Source organism: Pimephales promelas, chromosome 2, assembly GCF_988280905.1.
Source record: "Pimephales promelas chromosome 2, fPimPro1.hap1.1, whole genome shotgun sequence".
NCBI classification, from domain to species: domain Eukaryota; kingdom Metazoa; phylum Chordata; class Actinopteri; order Cypriniformes; family Leuciscidae; genus Pimephales; species Pimephales promelas.
In genome coordinates this window covers 29,481,890-29,503,590 of record NC_142770.1, presented here as the reverse complement: position 1 = coordinate 29,503,590, position 21,701 = coordinate 29,481,890, and the positions used below count along the sequence as shown (strand labels likewise).

The 21,701-nt window shown below is 40.9% G+C and overlaps 1 pseudogene; it reads right to left on the bottom strand.

The window, feature by feature from the left end:
- Window positions 1-19,686: 19,686 nt before the first annotated feature.
- LOC120485825 (zinc finger BED domain-containing protein 4-like) lies at window positions 19,687-21,701 on the bottom strand (annotated as a pseudogene).

Sequence of the window (21,701 nt, the reverse complement as noted above, 5' to 3'; positions counted from 1 at the left end):
TGCACTCTCATTGGAACAGAGTGGTGAGTATGATGTGGTGAAATCTGCTGTGTTACATGCATATGAACTCGTGCCTGAGGCATATCGTCAACAATTTAGGAATTTGAGTAAAGCTGATGAATGTACTTATGTTGAATTTGCAAGAGAAAAAGAGAACTTATTTGATCGTTGGAGCACTTCAATGAAAGTTACCACTAAGGGGCAATTAAGAGAATTAGTGCTCTTAGAAGAGTTTAAACATTGTGTGCCTCATGCTGTAGCTATGCATCTCACTGAACACAAGGTGAATACACTTTCAGAAGCTGCTATTATGGCTGATGAATTTGTTTTAACCCATTGTGGGTCATTCAGTTCAGTAGGTCTTAAAACCAACAATATGAGTAGCTCTAAATTTTACTTTCAACTTAAGACAAAGTCTTCTGTGATGAGTAGGAATATTAAGACAACAGTTGCTGAACATTCTAGTAAACCTACTCTCTCACGAGACATGGTTTGCTTTTATTGTAAGAAGCCTGGTAATAAAATAGCAGACTGTCTTACTCTCAAGAAGAAAGAAAGATTGTCGAAATCTGTTGCTTTGGTTTCCACTTCATCATCGATTATTGACACCTGTGATGAGAAAGATCGTCATTTATCTAGTCCTGATGATAAATCTGTTGATCAGTGTATAAATTCTGTTGATTATGCACCCTTTATCACAGAAGTAAGCGTGTCGTTGCCTGGTTCAAATGAAAAGGTGCCAGTACGTCTTTTTCGAGATACGGGAGCCGCGCAGTCGTTTCTTCTAGAGGGAACCTTGCCTTTGACTTCTGAAACTGCTACTGGAACTCATGTTCTAGTGCGAGGGTTTGAGATGAGATTTACTGAAGTGCCTTTGCATCGAATCCATCTTTCCTCGTCCATTGTATCTGGAGAAGTAATAGTTGGTGTTCGTCTTGCACTTCCAGTTCCTGGGATTACATTCATTCTAGGAAATGATTTAGCTGGTGAGAATGTTTGGGGAAGGAGTGAAGTGGCAGCTCCGCCCATAATAGCATCTACACCTAGGAAATCTGATGTTGGAACTGGTAGAGAATTTCCTGATTTGTTTCCAGCTTGTGCAGTTACTCGATCAATGGCTAAACCATTAACTGAAAATCAAGTTTAAGTTCCACTGCATGACACCTTCTTTTATACTGTTTATACAGGTGACTCAGGATCTGATGTGTCCAAGTGTCCTGAGCAGAGAGACCTGAAATCCTGTTCTCCGTTGTCTTCTGACCAGAAAGATTCAACAGTGTTGCGACAAGAATCTACTGATACATCAGAGGTTCTGTCCACTCCTGAGAAAACCAATGTTATCTCTGATGTTGATTGTTCTCTGACTTCTTTGTTACAGATCTCTCGAGAGGATTTGATTAGAGCTCAACAGAGCGACGACAGTCTTAAAACCTTATTTTTTGAAGTAGGGTCTAAGAAATGTTCTGATCCTCAGTCTTCTTCGTACTTTCTCGATAATGGTCTGCTTTGTCGGAAAATAGTGCCACATAAAGATGTTGCCCTAGAACCTAAAATTCAGATTGTGGTTCCTTCTACAGTGAGGAAATCCGTGTTGCATTTGGCTCACCAAGGACTTGCTGGTCATACTGGAGTTCGTAAAACATATGATCGGGTTTTGCGACAGTTCTACTGGCCTAAGGTGAAACGAGATGTAGCAAAATATATTCGATCTTGTCATACATGCCAGATCACCGGTAAGCCAAATCAAAAGTTACCTGTTGCTCCGCTGCAGCCTATTTCCGTCGTCTCCACTCCTTATGAGTATTTGATAGTTGACTGTGTTGGTCCTTTGCCCCGGTCTAAGACTGGTCACCAATACCTTTTAACTGTTATGTGCCAGACTACTCGTTATCCTACTGCTTATCCATTAAGGTCCATTACCACAAAATCTGTCTTAACTCTTTCCCCGCCAGCGTTTTAAAAAAAAGTTGCCAGCCACCGCCAGGGTTTTTGACGATTTTCGCTAAATTTGAATGCCCCCGCTGAATATTTTCTTCCATAAATATATGAAGATGATATATATAAAAATAAAGATCTGAGCCTCTGCTTTTAGGCAAAAAAAACGTTTTTATTTTATCTTCATCTGTTCTTTTTTTATTGCCTCTTGAACAGAGGTAGGTTTTGTCAAAAACACAACATTTTGGACAAAAAACTGAGAAAAAGGTGTTTTTATCAAACAAGTGCATTTAAAAGCAGAATACATTCAGATGTTGTTTCCTTCATATATAAAACTTTCCAAAATAAATTAAAAACATAAAATAAATGTAAAATATATCAAATTTCCCAGGATGTAAGGGAAATGTAACTTTTGCAATAAAACTTCTGCCTCTCTGTGTTCTACCTGTGAATAATGAATAATTGGAATTACAATAAACAGGCCTAGACACACACACACACACACACACACACACACACACACACACACACACACACACATATTACAATGTGGTAAATGTGCACAAAGAGAGAAATAATTTGACAATTACACCTTCATATTTAGACAGCCACACATAAATGCCTGCACACACACATACATATTATAGTGTCATAATATTATACGATCTATCTGCGGCACGTCCATGGCTAGCATGAACATGTGCATCTCTCTCACTGACTACTTCGTCCCGATCAGATTCAGAATTATCAAATAAAGAGTGATCGGACTCCGAGTCCATTAACCTCCAGTACTTCAGCCATATACCTCTGCATTGTCTGTCTGATACATTCTCACTACTCCACTGTTTGAGACGATTGCAATCTGTTTCTCTAAACAAAGAGTTGCGCAATCATTCAGGACATGCGCGCAGGTCTTCCTTACCGTATACCACCTAAAACACGGATACCCGGAAAATTCCGTGTTTGGCGCAGATGCGTTTTTTCATTAAACACGGAAAATTCCGTGTTTGGCGGGGAAAGAGTTAAAGGCCCTCACTAATTTCATGTCGACCTTTGGAATACCCAAAGTTATTCAATCTGATCAGGGTTCGAACTTCATGTCGAAACAGTTCTCAAAAGCCCTGTGTCAACTTCGAGTGAAACACAATATTTCTAGTGCTTATCATCCACAGAGTCAAGGAGCTCCTGAGAGGTTTCATCAAACCCTGAAGTCCCTTTTGAGGTCATATTGTGTGGAACTTGATGCTGATTGGGAAGAAGGTCTGCCGTGGATGTTGTTAGCGATCCGTGAGGTGATCCGGCCCATCGCAATAACTTCTATATTGTGCAAAACTATGGAGCATGTTTTAGCTAACCATCTAACTTCGACTCTCGCCTCTAGATTAGATTCACATCAGTTCGCATATAAGAGTAACAGAGGTACAGACGATGCTGTACTGACACTGCTTAATACAGTCACAAAACATCTTATGCATCCTAAAGCATACGACAGGGTTTTATTCGTGGATTTTAGCTCGGCTTTTAATTCAATGAAGATTCATATTCTCTTAACAAGACTGGTTGATCTGGATTTTAATTCAGGTTTAGTCCACTGGATTAGAAATTTTCTTTCTTGCCGTACACAGAGGGTCTGTGTTCAAGGCACTGTGTCTGATATGCTAACTTTAAGTACAGGTTGCCCACAAGGATGTGTCCTTTCCCCTGTTCTCTTCTCTCTCTTTACTAATGAGTTTACGATTAAAGAAGAACATTTTAGACTTTTCAAATACGCTGATGATATGGCCTTAGTGGGCCTATTGGACAAAACTAACCTGTCATTTGATGCTGCTTATCTAGCTCACATTAAGGCCATGGAGAATTGGTGTCATCTTAGCCAATTAGAAATCAACGTGGCAAAGACAAAAGAATTGATCATCTGCCAAAAACTAGATATGTCAATCCAGCCAATTTCCCTTGTGGGTCAACAAGTTGAAATTGTTGAGAAGTTTAAATATCTAGGCTCAATCCTTGATTCACACATGAACTTTGCTGAAAATTCAGACCACCTTTTTAAAAAGTGTTCGCAACGTTTATTTTTTCTTAGGAAGTCAATAGGGACCAGCAACTGTCTGGATACCCACATTCTTCAAAATATCTTCTTTTGTGTTCAGCACAAGAAATAAATTAATACAGGTTTGGAACAACATTACAGTGAATAAATAATGACAGAATTTTTTTTTTTGGGTCAACTATCCCTTTAAGGACAAGCGACTGCATGTTTATTATTAGGGCTACTGTCACTTTAAGACCTGTACGCGACGCGTCTAATATAAACGCGCATTTGACAAGCAGATTTCTCTCAATTTTCTCGGTTTGGTTTCACAGTTTACACATAACCAAATTTTCTTATGTAAACCATGCGTGTATTTGAGAGTATTAGCGAAATAAGACTCGAAAGATAACTTAGTCCAGCAACCAGGCGCTGTTAGACAAGCTTTTAGTGCATGTGCGCGTCGGGTGTTCGCGCTCAGAACAGCGCATCAGCAGTGAATGACGTTCAACCGGCAAGGCTTTAAAGCACATGCAAATAATGATCTTTTGTGAACTCACTTAACTGATTTGGCCGTTCCTCTGCGTTAATATTTTATGTGAGTATTTGTCGCGTTGTACACTGCTGTTGAGAAGGAGGCGCCAGAACTGCAACTGATAGAATGCACGATATACATATCATAGCGCAAATTTGAACTATATCGACATATCGCCCAGCCCTACTGGGGACCTAACGGTGATGTTATTGTAAACTGATAACGATAACACAGTAGCGCGAGAGCGACTGAGGTACGAAATTGAGAAGGTGAACAAGCTGAACGCAAGTACGTCCTTGTTGATACTTGGAAAGGAAGGAAGAATCTGTACGCACGTCAGCCAGTTATGTCCTCATATCCTCTCCTTTTCACTCCGGCAGCCGACCCAGCCGACACCCGTCCCCCTCGCCCTTTTATTTTTTTTACAGATCTGCATGATTCACGTAGGTCACATTTTCAGGTCGGAAAATCCGGAATTCCGGATTAATCCGGAAACATCACATCCCTGAGTCAGACTCCAGAGAATCTTTCTGCACCGGTTTGGGTCAGATCGGGCAAAAAAACCTAGGACTAGTGTGCAAAAGTAGGTTTTTCAGGAAATCCAAAATACCCGAAAATCTCGCCAGTGCGACCACCCAATCCGAGGCATGCATCCAGTTCGGCTCGAGCCAAGGATTCCGGTGATGTAAGACACTTGGGTCTGCGACCGATGGTCAAGGAGTTACGAGCCATTTCGTACTTTTGATAGCTGCAGCGCCACCTTGGGGCCGATCGGGGCGAGCCTTGGTGAGGTTGTAGTACCGGGCGGATCCTACATCCCTCAGAGTTTCTAGTCTCTACCACGGACGCTTTGGTCTGCCCGCTCACTTTTAGGGCGGAATGTTGATGATCCAAAATCCCAGGTTGCACTCCAGAGTGTCGTGCTGTGCACTCTGTTGTGATCCATTTTCGGTGTCAACCAATCTGAGCTGAGCTTATTTGCTGGCGAGCTTAGACCCTCTCGCTGCGGCCCAGGTGGGCGTGGCCTTTGCCGGCTCACCCGCCTTGGCGTCGTTGCGTCATCGCTTCTCAGCCTTTTGGCTAAGATCAAGTATCTGGTCGTCAGGTGGAGTTGCGATCGCCTTTTGGAGGTTTTCTTGGCTCGAAACTTTTGTGTCGCGGGCCCCAAACTTTCAGGAGGTAAATTGTTTTTGCTGCTTCTTTGTATTTTACAGATTGTAAGGTAAGCCCTTTTTTATCCTTTTATTACCTATTTATTCTATTTATTCGTTTATTTATTGTATAGTTTTTAAAGCTCTTGGCTGTCCGTGCCTCCATCATGTCGGCTGCTCTTGCCTGCATGCGGAGGCACCACAGCGTGCGTTTTAGCCTTTTAGATAATTTTAAGATGATTGAAATATCCAGACTAGATTTTTCAAGGAAGTATGTACAGAAAGCGCTAAACTACCGTCCCGAAGACTTGATTTGTATTTTATCCCTGCCTTTTAATAAAGGCTTTGATGTTAGTTTTAGAAATGCAGCATTGCTCGCAGAATTTTGGAACCGATTTGAGAATGTAAAGACCCAGTTCTCCATGTTTAAAGTTGAAAAGGTGTTTAAAGGTGGTGATTGTTCGGATGTTCAATGAGACTGTGACTGGAGAAGACATTTGTGTATGGCTGGGTAGATTTTGCACTGTAAAGAGCCAGGCTATGAAGGTGGTGGATGAGGATGGCATCTGGAACTGTTCCTGGAGGATCCCCATCAAACAATGGGAGGATCCCCAGGGGTACCAGGGCCTAAGACATCTGCCATCAATGATAGTTCTTGGTGAAAACAGATACATCCACTACCAGGGGATGCCCAAGCTGTGCCGCAAGTGTGGAGAGTTTGGGCACCTGGTAGAGGCGTGTGAGAAAGTGTTTTGTAGGAAATGCAAAGAAATTGGGCACACTTTTGAAGAATGTCCCAATGGCAGAAGTTGCAACCTCTTGTGGAGACTCCTCTCATCTCTACAGAGATTGTCCAAAGTCTTTTGCTAACAAAGTTAAAGCACACAAAATGGTGGTTGAGGAAAGCAGACAAAGAGATAACGAGGGGGCGGAGCAAACAAATTCAAATCTCCCGCCAAATATGGTGAGTGCCGAAGAGAGAACAGAATGTAGAGGTAATGAAGGAGTGAATGCAACAGAGCGAGGAAACTCAAATTGGAACAGGTGAAGACAATACAGAGGTAAGTGAAAATGGAGGGGAGGACACAGATGAGATACAAACAAAAAGTCAATTAAGTGAGCAACTCCCCTGCGCTCAATCAATGAATAAATTCCCCTCTCTGGAAAGAAATAGACAAAGATAAAATGGGAAGATTCTCTGACTCCTCCTCGTCAGACGACTTAAATAAAATATTCCCAAGTGATACAGCAAATGAGATTTCTTTCCTAGCGATTAAGCTGAAATTATCCACACACAGGAGCTCACCCTGTGATTCAGAAGGAAAACAAACTCTCTCCCCTGCCTCCCCTTCAATGGAAATGCAGGAAGAGTTGGTTTTACAAGAACAATTGTTTTTTAATGGATAGCATGGTTTTAAAAGATTAAATGATGTATCTGTCTTCTTTTATACCCATTTTAATGCTCATGACCATCACCATCTCCACCAAAAATGTGAGAAGTGTGAGGTCACTTACAAGAGCACAAACAGTTTTAAACTTTTTAAGTACACAACCCTCTGATGTGTTTTTATTACAGGAATGTGCCCTACCCTTTTTAAAAAACTACAAGAAATGGGAGGATAAATGGCTTCAAGGAATGGCTGCCTCTATTTGGAGCGGCTCCAACCAAAACAAGGCAGACGGAGTAGCCATCCTGATAAAAAACACACAGATCCTGGTGAAGGGGAGCACAATATTAAGAGACGGTCGGCCCTTTTAGCCAGTATGACTTTTTTTAGGGAGGGATTTTAACGTACTAAACTTTTACGGGAACACAGAAAAGAATGACAGATACAGCCTTTTAGAAGATATGCAACCCCACCTTTTAGGGAGAAACCCATTGGTCTTAGCAGGGGATTTTAATAGCATTTTAGGAAAAGGAGATAGGAGAGGAGCGGGGGAAGATTTTAAAACAGATAAAACGACACATCTACTGCAGAACATAGTAAAAGATTTTAGATTAACGGACTGTTTTAAGATGATGCATCCAAAAGCAGAGGGCCACACTTGGTTCAGTAGTGATGGCACCAAAGCTTCTCGAATAGATTATGTTTTTACCAGAGAGTGCCCACCGAGAGATGCTAGAATCTCCCCTGTTTTCTTTTTCTGACCACGCTATGCTGTCATGCACTCTTACACTCCCCCCGGGTGTGACGGTAGGGAAGGGTCTGTGGAAATTAAACAGCTCCTTGTTACAAGACAAAGAAGTAACAAAGGAATACAGGGAGCAGTATATGGAATGGCAGACCCTTCAAGACTTTTTTGATTCACGAGCACAGTGGTGGGAGATGGTGATGGTTCCTGCAGACCCTGGACAGGGCTATATTCTATTTTCTGTGGGGATCCAAATGGGAGAGGCTGAGGAGGGAGAAGATGAAGAATATGCATACGATACATGCATATATCCCCCCCCACCCCCAAAGTTGTTCGGAATGAGGAGTTCTATCATGTGGTATGAATACATTGTGCACGTGTGAAACATCACGTGATATATAGCCACCCATGTTGTGTTTTCAGAGTTTCAAGTCTCTACGATGGACGCTTTGGTCTGCCTGCTCACTTTTAGAGTGGAATGTTGATGATCCAAAATCCCAGGTTGCACTCCAGAGTGTCGTGCTGTGCACTCTGTTGTGATCCATTTTCGGTGTCAACCAATCTGAGCTGAGCTTGTTTGCTGGCGACCTTAGACCCTCTCGCCGCGGCCCAGGTGGGCGTGGCCTTTGCCGGCTCCCCCGCCTCGTTGCGTCATCGCTTCTTGGCCTTGAATGTTGCTTGTCACACGGGACATACACCCTTCAGGAGGTACATTGACAAGCGGCTTTTAATTGACGACTCGTTCTACGAGGAATCTTTTGGTTTTAAGGTAAGCAGGTTTTAATTTATTTATTGTACATTTTTTGTTGGATTTTAGCCGCAGCAGGCTAGTGGTGCCTCCAACATGTCGGCTGCTCGTGCCGGCATTAGGAGGCACCACAGCGTGCGTTTTAAATTTAAGACAAAGGAGGATGGCACTCTCCAGGTGATGCCCAGGCTGGACTTTTCAAGGAAGTGCATCCAACAGACTCTTGGTTTTAAGGCTATGGACATAAACTGCTTGTTGACTCTGCCCCTGAATCATGGCTTTGATTTTAGTTTTGCTTCTGCTTCCTTGCTAAGTACATTTTGGACTCGTTATTAAATATGAAAAGCCAATTTCTCCACGTTCACTGTGGAAAAACTGACTGATAATTCAATGAAAGTGGTGATTGTCAGGATGTTTAATGAAACAGTTAGTGGAGAAGACATTGCTGTATGGTTGGCAAGATATTGCTCTATTTGTAGTCAACCAGTCAAGGTTTTAGATGAAGACAGTATCTGGAGCTGTGCGTGGAGAGTGCCCATTAAACAATGGGCAGATCCCAACAGCTACCATGGCCTGAGTCAAATTCCTTCTATCATTGTGTTGGGAGAGAATAGAAGTTACATCCATTATCAAGGGATGCCCAAGCTATGCCGCAAGTGTGGCCAACTTGGGCATCTCGCCGAGGCATGCCAAGATGTAGTGTGTAGGAAGTGCAGAGAAATTGGACACACTTTTGAAGAGTGCAAAAATGGCAGAAAGTTCAACCTCTGTGGAGAATCATCCCATCTCTACAGAGACTGCCCCAAAGTTTTGCCAACAAGCTAAAAAACAACAAAATTGCCACCCCACCCAAAGACCAAACAATAAAGGAGGCGGGCCCTGGGGTTTTGGCGGGAAATTTAAACCCCCAGCCAGCCTTAGGGATTGGACAGGAAGAAGGAAGTGGGGCCGCCACAGGGGCTGAGTCAACTCGAACTGATAGTCAGGGGGAGGAAGCCAATCCTCAAAATGATAATGGTAAAGAAGAGGTGGACGATAAAGAGGAGGAAATGGCTTCCTCCCTCATAACCGTGTCTGAGGCTAGTGGGTCAACTTGTGGGAGTGAGACAGATTCTTCTCTTCCCAATGCTCAAGTGCAGAAAAGAACTGCGATATCTCCTCTGGTTCAAACAGAGGAGAAAAAGCTACGGGTAGCGCACCAGCTCGATAGTTCCTCCATGGAAGATCTAGACCGTATGTGGCCCGCAGAATCTCCTAATGAAGTATCTTTTCTGCATTTTAAGCTAAGAACATCAACGCCAAAGGATTCGCAAGAGGTTCTCTCTGTGAGCCCTGAGGCGTCAAGTAATTTTCTCCCTGATCCCAGGTTTTCTGGGGAAAAGGAATGGCAAGTGCAACAAGAAATAACCTGATTTTAATTGTGTCTCTGTAGTCCATTTGTCGCTTTTAAATGTCTCATACCCATTTAACCATACTGCTTATGGCTCTCACTATCTCCACAATCAAGGTGAGAAGTGTGAGGAGCAATATTCGAGCACAGAGTGTCTTATCCTTTTTCAAAAATGTTAAGTCAGATGTGTTTTTATTACAAGAATGTGGTCTGCATTTTTTTTATCAAATTACAGGAAGTGGGAGGAGATTTGGACCCCAGGAGTTTCCGTTTGGAGTGGGTCCAATTTTAACAAAAATGACAGTGTCTCTATTTTAATCCAAAAACCCCAATATCTTGGTGAAGGGCAGCACTGTGGTGAGGGACGGGCGGGCAATTTTAGCTAATCTGACTTTTTTCGGTAAGGATTTTAACATTTTAAATGTGTATGGTTTTACAGATAAAAAACAATAGGTATGAGCTTTTAGAAGACCTGCAGCCCCACATGATAGGTAGGGCTCCCCTAGTGGTAGCAGGGGATTTTAATTGTGTTTTAACCAAGAAAGACAGGAAGATGACAGAGGATTTTAAAGTTGACAAAACGTCAGTTTTATTGCAGGATTTAGTTAGATTTTAAATTAGTGGACTGTTTTAAAGCAATGCATCAAAGAGAGGAGGGCTTCACATGGTTCAGTGCTGACGGAACCAGAGCTTCTTGCATTGACTACGTTTTTACATGGGTCTGCCTGCCAACCGATGCAACATTAACCCCCCTCTTTTTTCAGATCACTCAATGCTGTCATGCACCCTTTCACTGCCCACTGGTATGACCGCAGGGGAAGGGCTGTGGAAGCTGAACTGCTCCCTTTTGGAAGACAAAGATAGTCAGTGAGTACAGGGAGAAGTTAAGCCAATGGCAGACCCTCCAGTACTTCTACGACTCACGTGCACAGTGGTGGGAGATGGTAAAAGAACGGACGAGACAGTTTTTTAGAAAGATAGGAAAAATCAAAAAGAATAGATTAAATCGACGCATGATGGGGCTGCAAGAACGACTACAGAGATATTTTAACCTTTTAAACGATGGGATCGATTTTAGTGAAGAAATCAAAGAAATAAAGCAAGAAATGTCAGTTTTATCCGAAATTCAAAGCAAAGGTGTCATTTTAAGGAGCAGGGAGAAGGAGGTTGGGGAAGGTGAAAGGTGTACCAGGTATTTCTTTAAAAATATTATTTCATGGGGTGAGGCAATCACAGCTTTGAAAAGTGGAGGGAGGGAGGTTTACACCACTAAAGAAATTTTAAAGGAAACTGAAGTATTTTATGAAAACCTATACAGCACCAAAGAAGTTCACAATGACACGGTACAGGAAGTTTTAGAGTTTTTAGAAAAGAAAGGCGAAGGTACAATTTTATCTCAAGATTTCAACATTTTAGAAATTCACAAAGCACTTAAAAGTTTTAAACGAGGAAAGTCCCCCGGCACCGATGGACTTCCTCTGGACTTTTATTTTACTTTTTGGGATATTTTAGCTTTTGACTTACTGACTGTTTTTAAAGAATTTGAGACTCTTGAAAGACTTTCTGACAGCTTTAGAATAGGGATAGTTTCACTTTTACATAAGAAAGGGGACAAGACTGACTTACGGAACTGGCGACCCATCACTCTTTTAAATGTCGACTGTAAACTTTTTAGCAAAATTTTAGCCACACGCATGTCGACAGTTTTAAGTCAAGTCAAGTCAAGTCACATTTATTTATATAGCGCTTTTCACAATACAGATTGTATCAAAGCAGCTTCTCAGTGATAACATGAAAGTAGCACAACACAGATCAACAACATTGCTAAACACTAAATAACCCCAACTGAGCAAGCTCAAAGCAAGCCAAAAGCAAGGCGACAGTTTTAGAGGACGTAATCCACCCGGATCAAGCATGCGCTGTGCCAGGAAGGAAGATCACGGACAGCCTGGTGCTGATCAGAGACGCCATCTGTTATGCGACAGAAACCTTTGGCTTGTAGTCCTAAATTTAGACTTTGAAAAAGAATTCGACCGTATCTCGCACCAGTTCCTTTTTAAGGTACTGGGTAAAATGGGGTTTTCAGGGCGGTTCATAGCCTGGGTGGGACTGCTGTACAACAGTCTGGTCAGCAGAATTGTAGTTAACGGGCATTTATCCAAAGCTGTTAATATCTACAGCGGCGTCCGTCAGGGGTGTCCCTTATCTCCCCTTCTGTATGTGGCTTGTATAGAGCCACTGGCACAAATCTTGAGAAGGGACAAATGGATTAAAGGACTAGGCATTCCAGGGACTAGTGGACTGACGGCAACCTGCGTTTTATACATGGACGACGTGACCCTTTTAGCAACGGACGTTTTATCGGTACGAAGAGCAATGGACTTGACTGACTGGTACGGTCGGGCCTCAGGCGCCAAGCTTAACAGAAGTAAGTTCGAGGCCCTGCTCTTCGGGCCGTGGGGGAACATTGACACAGGTGAAATAGATTTGGATTTTAAAGATAATAATTTGAAAACTTTAGGTGTAAAATTTGACAAGGAGGGTGGAGGACAGGGTAACTGGACTGACATGTTAGGGAAAGTTAGGCAAAGACTGGGCTTTTGGGGACTAAGAAATCTGACGTTTGAAGGCAAGATTTTAATTTTTAAAGCTGCTATTTTACCACTGATTTTACTTGTTCTGTTTTTAGTCCCCCACGAAGTTTCCTGATCGACCTGGAGAGGGCAGTGTTTTATTTCCTGTGGGGGTCCAAGTGGGAGCGATTCAAAAGAGAAGCGGTGAAGAAAAAAAGAGAGAATGGCGGAAAAGGGCTCCCAGACCCCCACCTGTTTTTAGGCAGCCGCTTCACTGCCCTCCACATTAAATACGCCCTGACCCCATCCAGAGAACACAAGACACCAGCCATGACCCGATTCTGGATGGGGTCGTACTTAAGATCTTTGAAACTTTTACCCGTTGATCTTAAATGTCCAGTATTCCCGTGACCATGGGCTGAGCCCGTACACAGGTGTACCGAGTTGGGTGCAATTGTCTCATTCCGTTGGAGAGTTATAACCATTTAAGTAAAGCCCGCCTCACCCACCCCCAACGTTTTGGCGTACCGTCGCCAACGTGGATGGAAATTCCGACTGTTTCCCGTTCCCTATGGCATGCATCTTGTTCGGCTCGAGCCAAGGATTCCGGCGATGTAAGACACTTGGGTCTGCGAACGACGGTCGAGGAGTTACGAGCCATTTCGTACTTTTGATCGCTGCAGCGCCACCTTGGAGCCGATCGGGGCGAGCCTTGGTGATGATGTAGTACCGGGCCGGTCCTACCATCCCTCAGAGTTTCCAGTGTTTACGAAGGACGCTTTGGTCTGCCCGCTCACTTTTAGGGCGGAATGTTGATGATCCAAAATCCCAGGTTGCACTCCAGAGTGTCGTGCTGTGCACTCTGTTGTGATCCATTTTCGGTGTCAACCAATCTGAGCTGAGCTTGTTTGAGCTTGCCAGCTCTCCCGCCTCGGCGTCGTTGCGTCATCGCTTCTCTGCCTTTTGGCTAAGATCAAGTGTACGCCAAATGGATGCACCGAGAGAGGATATGCCGATGCCGACCATGATGGTGCGGTTGAGAAACACGGTCAGGATACAAGATAAAGCGGATACGGATATGGAAGTAAAGAGAAGATTTGGATGGGACTTTGTGGTAACCGAGCTCTTAAGGGAAGTCTTTGGAATTTCAGCCTCACTGGTCTTTTGCCAGCAAGACTTTTTGTCCTCTGGTTTTATGGACTTGACCTTTTTCCAGTTAAGGGATTGTGTTGCATATTTTGAAGCTTGGGAAAAGAAGAAAGACCATCAGTGTTTGAGAGGCCTGCAAATAATTCCAGCCGTTGCTCAGGACTTTTAACCATTGACAATCCACTTATACAACCCTTTTGTGGAAGACAGTGATGTGCTTTCTTTTTTGCCTAGATACTGTGATACGGTCAAAGGAGGTGAGCGTTTGAAAGACCGCTTTGGAATCTGGACTGGCAAGCGGAGGTATATGGTGAAACTGTGAGTAGACCCAGCAGCACAGGGAGGCCTTGTGCACCCTCCAGGATCCTTTTTCATCGGGTCGAATAGAGGCTTTCTGCACTACCCAGGGCAGCCCCTGTATTGCAGAAGGTGTGGCACTCAAGGCTATGTGAAGGCGGACTGAGAAGGCGGACTGTGTAGGCCAACGGTGTCGCACCAGGGCAGAGTGGAGAAGACACTGAGACAAGTAGCCAGGAGGGTTCACCAGTCCCATCTCCCCTAAAAAACCCTGTTGTTGTGATTTCCCTGTTGCGTTCTAAAAGGAAAACATTGAAACCACGCCGCATTTCACCCACAAGGGTCGAAAAGGTGAGAAAAAGTCAAGCATTTTTGCCCCCCCAGTTTGACCAGTGTTTCATTTATTTTTTGCATTTTTTCTTAAAACTTTTTTGTTCTTTATTTTTGTTATATACTTTATATAATAATTTTATTAGTGTGTTTTATTAGTGTTATTAATAATAAAAGTAATTATTGTGTGTGTGTGTGTGTGTGTGTGTGTGTGTGTGTGTGTGTGTGTGTGTGTGTGTGTGTGTGTGTGATTTGGCTTTGTAATAAAACTTGTTTGCTGTGTTAAAAAATCATGCACCATGTATTTTCTTTGGATGGGTGAAGAGGGTGAAGGTGATGCACCAGGGCAGAGTGGAGAAGGCACTGAGACAAGACGCCAGGAGGGTTCACCAGTCCCATCTCCAAAAAAAAAAAAAGTTGAGATTTCCCCGTTGCAGTCCATTAGAAAAAAATTAAGACCACGTCCACGCCGCATTTCACCCATTCTTGTTAAGAAAGTTAAAAAAATGGCCCAGCAGAAAAATCTCAACGAGAAGGTGAGGAGGGCCATTAGAAAGTGACGTGGGAAAAAGTAAATAATTTTTGCTCCCCCTTTCCCTCCCCTAGATTGACAAGTTTTTTATTTAATTTTGCATTTGGCTTTGTAATAAAACTTGTTTGCTGTGTTAAAATTTTGTCTGTCATTTTTTTCCTTTTATTGTGCATCACAGTCACTTATATAGTTCTTTGACATTAATCTCAGGTAATTTATGTGGTGAGGTAACCCAGGTAAGCTTATCTGACAAAAATGTATGATCTAAGTTTGACCTAGTAACAACTTATAATAACTGTACATTATCCATCATTAGTTAGGCATTAGTAAACACTTCATTCATAAATCATTCATAAATCATTAATATACACTACATGCCAAAATGTTGGACACATTACTATTTTAAATGTTTCTGAAAGAAGTTTCTTCTGCTCATCAAGCCTGCATCTATTTGATCAAAGATACAGAAAAAAAGTAATATATTCGTCTTTACTGTCACTTTTTATCAATTTAACACATCATTGCTGAATAAAAAGTATTGATTTATTTAAAAAAAAAAAAAAAAAAAAACTGACCCCAAATTACTCACCAGTAGTGTATATTGTTACAAAAGATTTCGATTTTGTAAACATTTGCTTCTTCTTTTTTTATTCATCAAAGTATCCTAAAAAAGTATCACAGGTTTGAAAAAATGTTAAACAGCAGAACTGTTTACAACTTTGATAATGAATCATCATATTAGAATGATTACTAAAGGATCATGTAATAGACTGGAGTAATGATCCTGAAAATTCGAGAAGCCTCTCGCTGCATCCTGTGGTGGACATCCAATTTCATGTTGTTATTTGGATTAAGGGTAAATATAAAAATATATTATTTTAGTGTTTATGTGTGACGTTACATCCTGTAAATCTTATTCTGCTTGAAAAAGAATATGAGATATATTATTGTACATTTATATTTACTTTTTCCATAGGCAATCATAAATGCCCTGGCTGTCTCCTGGCTGGGATATCTCCTCACAGGAGGCTGAGCAGGTCTTCCTTTCTGGTCTGGATTATCATTGCAGGTCAGAGTAGATTATTCATTATTTTTGCACAATGCCCAGTGCACCCTTTTGTTACTGATAATTCTGTTACAGTAACACAACTGTGACTGTTCTCTGATAACTATTTCAGTGAAGTGGAAGATTTTAACTGACAAATTGAAAAACAATTGAGGAAAGAAAGGAGACCATTCAATTGTTGGCTTTTACTTTTACATTTACACATTTGGAGTTTGGAATTACGTCAGTAACATGAATATTCAATTTGACAACTCCAACATTTCATAACTGTTTAGTGTTAAATCAGAAATATATATTTCATTTGAACGTGTTAAACTCATTTGTATTTCTCTCTCTCTCTCAGAGTTGAAGCCATTCCTGCAGCAACTGGTGGAAAACGGGGGATCTTTTTGGTGCTTTTGTTCTAGCATAAATAATTTTGTTCTTTCGTATAATATAAATAAATACATATGTATATATAAATAAATTCATGCTTGAATCATTCTCGAGTTTTGCCTTCTGATATTCTGGCCATATCATTTAGTGACTGCATGTGCTGATTCCATCGTTATTTTATCTGATAATGAGCAAATTAGTTAAACTTAAGTAGGTTAATCAATATACAGCATAATTCAAGAAACTAGGGCTCACAACACTTTTCATTTGAATAAGATTGATATACATTTTTAATTTGTTTTGTATAAATTTACATTTTTGTAAATGTCTCTGATGCATTTTGAATAAAAAAACACATTTTATAAAAATACTCCTGAGATTAAATGTCTTTCGAACTATGTACGTACAAACTAAAACAAGGGTCCTGTAACCGGGGTCTAAACATGCAGCCTCCGATTGTGTAGGGATTTGCTCTGAACAACTGACATTGGTTATTTTAACAAAAAGTTATCACACTTGCATAAATGGGTCATTTTTTAACCATATGTGTAAACTTGATGTATTAACACAAAATATTACATTAAAAAAATCATTTGTGACCAAGATATTTTGAACTATGATGATATTTTGATATGTTAAACTCATAAAACCTGTACAGAAGAGGAAGCGATAGATTAACTGTTTTTTATGTATTAGAATATTGTGCAAAAGTTCATTTATTTCGGTAATTCAACATAGCTATATGCCGTAATCATCAAATTTATAACACAATAAAGGCATGAAATATCTCACTTTGCTTATAATGACTAATGAGTATATTATATATTAGTATATGATTTAAGGTTTACATGTTTACATGATCAAAGTAATTTGCTATAACAGGCATTAACAGGTGAATTCTTAATTTGTAAAAATGCAATATTTCTATAACCACATAGAAAGAAATTTTTTTTTAAATTATTTTTTAGAAGGGATAACTATAAGTGCAGTTTGTATCCCATATAATTAAGAAAGAGATAAAAACTCATTTTAGTTTAAGTATAGATGCTCCCTTATATGTTTATTATAGCAAAACCATGATTATTGATTACTATTTGTAACAGAAATACAAGAGAAATACAAAAATATCGTTTTAAGGTACATTGTTTACTTGTCATTAACTTACAAAAACAGTGAGCAATGCAAAGGTATTGTCTAATACAGCTGTTAAGGGAGTGCTTGTGATTTAGACGATTCCAAGCCTGCCAAAGCATCACAATTTAACTGCACCAATAATCTGTAGTGCCACATCTCTACACAAATAACCTCATCTTTATTATAAATCAATAACTATGATAACAACTATAAACATATTCCGACAGGAAGCAGCGGCATTTTGCGCATGTGTACACGAATCACATCAAATTGAGTCACGTGCCGTCTTTGGACATGGGCGAGGCTTCCGACGTCACACATGGATGGGCGTGGCTTCTGACGTCACACGTGGATGTGGGCCGGGTTGGATATCCACCGCAGGATGCAGTGAGCTGTAGTTGGAAAATTCAGGTTTGCATCACAGAAATAAATGATAATTTATTAAGTATAATAAATTAAAAACTGTGTCCAAACGTTTGGCCTGTACTGTACATTAATGGGTGATTATCCAACTTGGAGCACTTTTGGCATGTGAACTTATGGAAAATTCACTCTCTTAAAACTAAAAACTAGAGCCAGACCGATAAGGGATTTTGAAGGCCGATACCGATTTTAAAAATCGATACGCCGATATATCGGCCGATATTTTTTTTCTTTTTTTTTTTTAGAAACACGCAACAAAGCATTAACAGATTTCGGAAGCATTAGTTATTTATAGTTAATTATGAGTTTTAACTAAAACAATATGATAATGCATTGCAAGAAACTTGTTTCTTTTATTGTCACACTCACAACAGAACATAGGAACATCAAAATATTAGGGCTGCAACTAACGATTATTTTGATAATCGATTAATCGGACGATTATTTTTTTGATTAATCGATTAATCGGATAAATTATATTTCATTTTTTGTTTATTATAACAAAATAAAACCCTAAAAACCACACTCTTGTGTGTGTTAAACAATCTACTTAATACAGATAACTTCATTATAAAGAAAAACAACAAATAAAAAAAATATATATGACCATAACCTATGACAAAAATGCTATTGTAAACTAGATTAGTGGATAACTCAGCAAAACTTAGCCTAGAAATATCACAAGTGCACAATAGTTTTATAAAATCTAAACATTTAGTGAAAAAAACATTCCTTAAGTTAGTGGGGAAAAAATAAGAGACAATAAGTGTAGCACTAACTCTGGTAAAACGTGTTGCTCTTTGTATTGTTGTTATACATTCATGAAAAACATCGTAAAAATCAGATGCACAGCTGTTTTAAATGTAAAGCACAGCTGTTTAGTGAGGAAGCAAAATATAATAGATAGGACAGAACAAGAAAGGCTATTAATAAGCTTTCATTGCGCAAAAGTATTATGACATGATCATGAAAGAGCTGCACAGAGTGCAAATGCGCATCGCGAGCGCTGAATGATGCGCTTGAAGCAACACGGAGTCACAGGGCGGCGCGCAGCTCTTCAGTGTCCGCCGCATTAAAGTTAAAAGCACCAAGGAAAGAGAAAGACATATTGACTATGTATTATACAGTATCTATGCAATAGTTTATTAAGCAGTTAGGCTACTGTGCACGTGAAGAACAATTATACTGCGCCGACTCTACTATAGTGAGTGTTGTGATCTAACAGACACTCAGTAGAAAGTGATTAAGTTACAGCAATAAAAGTCAAGCAATATAGAAAAACCATCATAGACCTTTATCTACGGATCAATTATAATAATAACATTGAATCATCTTGGAAAGAGTTTCATCATGTTAACTGTTGTAACGCGACGCGCTGTTTGAACACCGAATAGAGAATGACTGACAGCCGCAGTGGAGGGAAAAGCTTACGTTAACTTGAATTTAATGACTTAAATATACATTTCTATCTCACATTATACTATAGTATGGCTTCATAAAGTATACACGATTAACGTAGGTCACCTATTTTGGTTTCAAAACGGCGAATTTACCGAAAGGTGAATGATTTTCGTGTATGCTGCATATTGATAGCGGTTTCCTGATGCCCGCAAATTAGTTCAAACTCACGGAATCAAGAGCGTGCATGCGAGACAGAAGATAATGTGCTCCAAACCGTCCATGTTGCGCGCGCGAGACAGGCTAGAGCGGCGAGGGAGAGAGACTGCATGTGCGCCTCATGAAGCGCATGTAAGAAGCGCATGTTCCATGTAAACAATCCCCGTGACGTAATCAGACCAACTAATCGATAATGACATTCGTTGACAACGATTTTCATAATCGATTATAATCGATTTTATCGATTAGTTGTTGCAGCCCTACAAAATATATTAAAGTTCTGATAAATAAAATGTATAAAAATACAAACTTAAGATATGCAACAAAGTCCTTTGAACAAAAACAACAACCAAATCAAAGTTACTAGTATTAAAAGACTTGGTAAGCTTCATAAATATAACTTTGAACTATACTACTTATAAATTGCTAACAATATATATGAGGTAGTATATGGAATCAGTCAATCCTTAATAGCTCCAGTCCAGCAGAGGCAGGTTGTAGTACAAGAAGCAAAGTTTCTCTGCATTTTCTCCTTTCAAAGAGCTTCGACTATCCTCATAAATATTCCCTATGGTGCTGAACACTCTTTCGCTCGCCACAGAGGAGGGTGGACAGGAGAGGTACTGCCTTGCCAAAGCTGACAGTCTGGTGAAACGGTCGGTGTTGTGTTTTCACCAATCATATGGATTTCCACTCTTTCTGTCAATGACAGGCTCTCTGAAGTACCGTTCCAGCTCTTCGATGATCCCCTCTGGTTCCACTGCCTCACTGGTGGATGGAAGGAGCACAGTGTCATACAGCGAGTCCAAGAGACTGGGTAATTGGTCCTCTGTTCTCGGCCTTTTGGAATCGGTCTCCTCAGATGGAGTTCTGGCGGACTGGTCTCCATAGCCTCTTTTAGCCAGGTTTTCACTTTTACCAGAATTTCTGGTACCAAAGGCCGCTCTTTGTAGCATGGGTCCAGGACACAGGCAAGCACCACCTCTTTAGCATCTTTAACTTTTGCAAATCTTTTTTGCAAACTGTCCAGCATGAATTTTCTTGTGGTTTGAATACCCCTGGTGGTTGGTCCATCTGACTCCAGTAAGCGTTGTAACACTGCTAAACATGGTATGATGCAGGATGTGGATGAGTCCTCTCTGCTGAATTCCAGTGTCACCTCCTCCAGTGGTCCAAGGGTCTCTGCCAGGTTTGAAGCAATGGACCATTCCTCTGCTGACAGACATGAGAAATGTCCATGGTCGCTAGCATACGCAGTGATGGCTCTTTTCTGTTCAATCATCCTCACCAACATGTGCAGTGTCGAGTTCCACCTTGTCTGTACTGCCTGTATGATCGAATGCTGTGGGACACCTAGCTCCTCCTGAATTTTAGATTGGCGTTGCTGTGCCGTAACAGAGTGGTTGCAGTGAGTTGCAATTTTCTTCAGCTTTGCCAGAATGTCCACCACCACTCTCTGGGAATTGAGGCCATCATTGATAGCTAGGTGCAGTATGTGAGCACTGCAGCTCAGGTCTGGCATCTCAATAAGGCGCATGCCGTTCACCATATTTGCCCCACTGTCCCTGAGTACAAGCATGACCCGCGACTCATCAATTTCCCATTCTTCAAGCATGGTAAGAAATGTCTCTCCAATGTACTGTCCTGTGTGGGACTGTGACAAGGATTTCACGTTCAAGACAAGTTTCCTTTTTCCAATTCTTGTCAATGAAATGAGCAGTCAGGCTCATGAGTGCCTCAGTTAACCCTGACCAACAGTCGGTGGTAAAAGAAATGCTGTTCCCTGCATTTTCAACTGACAGCAGTTTCTTTATTTTGTTTACAACTCTTGTGTAAATCTCATCCATCATCTTTATACAGAAAAATTTAGCTGTCTTTAATTGGTACCTGGGCTCTGCTTTGGCCATAACCCTTTTAAATCCTGCACCCTCAACAACTGCAAAGGGCAGGATGTCAGTGGCTATCATCTCCATCAGAAGTTTGTCCATTTCTTGAGTTCTTGGATCATTTAGAGTCCTTTTGTGTTTTTTTCTAGCATTTGTTTTAGGTTTGGCTGGGTCATACTCAATGATGTGGTTGGAACTTGAGGCTGTGTTTCTTTTTGTGTCTTCTCGTAGATCTCTTTGTGTTTTGATTTAAGGTGTGCCCACAAGTTGGAAGTCTTTTTAAATCTGAGGCTGCCAGATCCCTGGCTCACAGAGGCTGTACAGATGCTGCATGTGACTGTACCTGATGGGCCTTTTGTGAAATGCTCCCATACTTGACTTCGTCCACCACTTGCCAT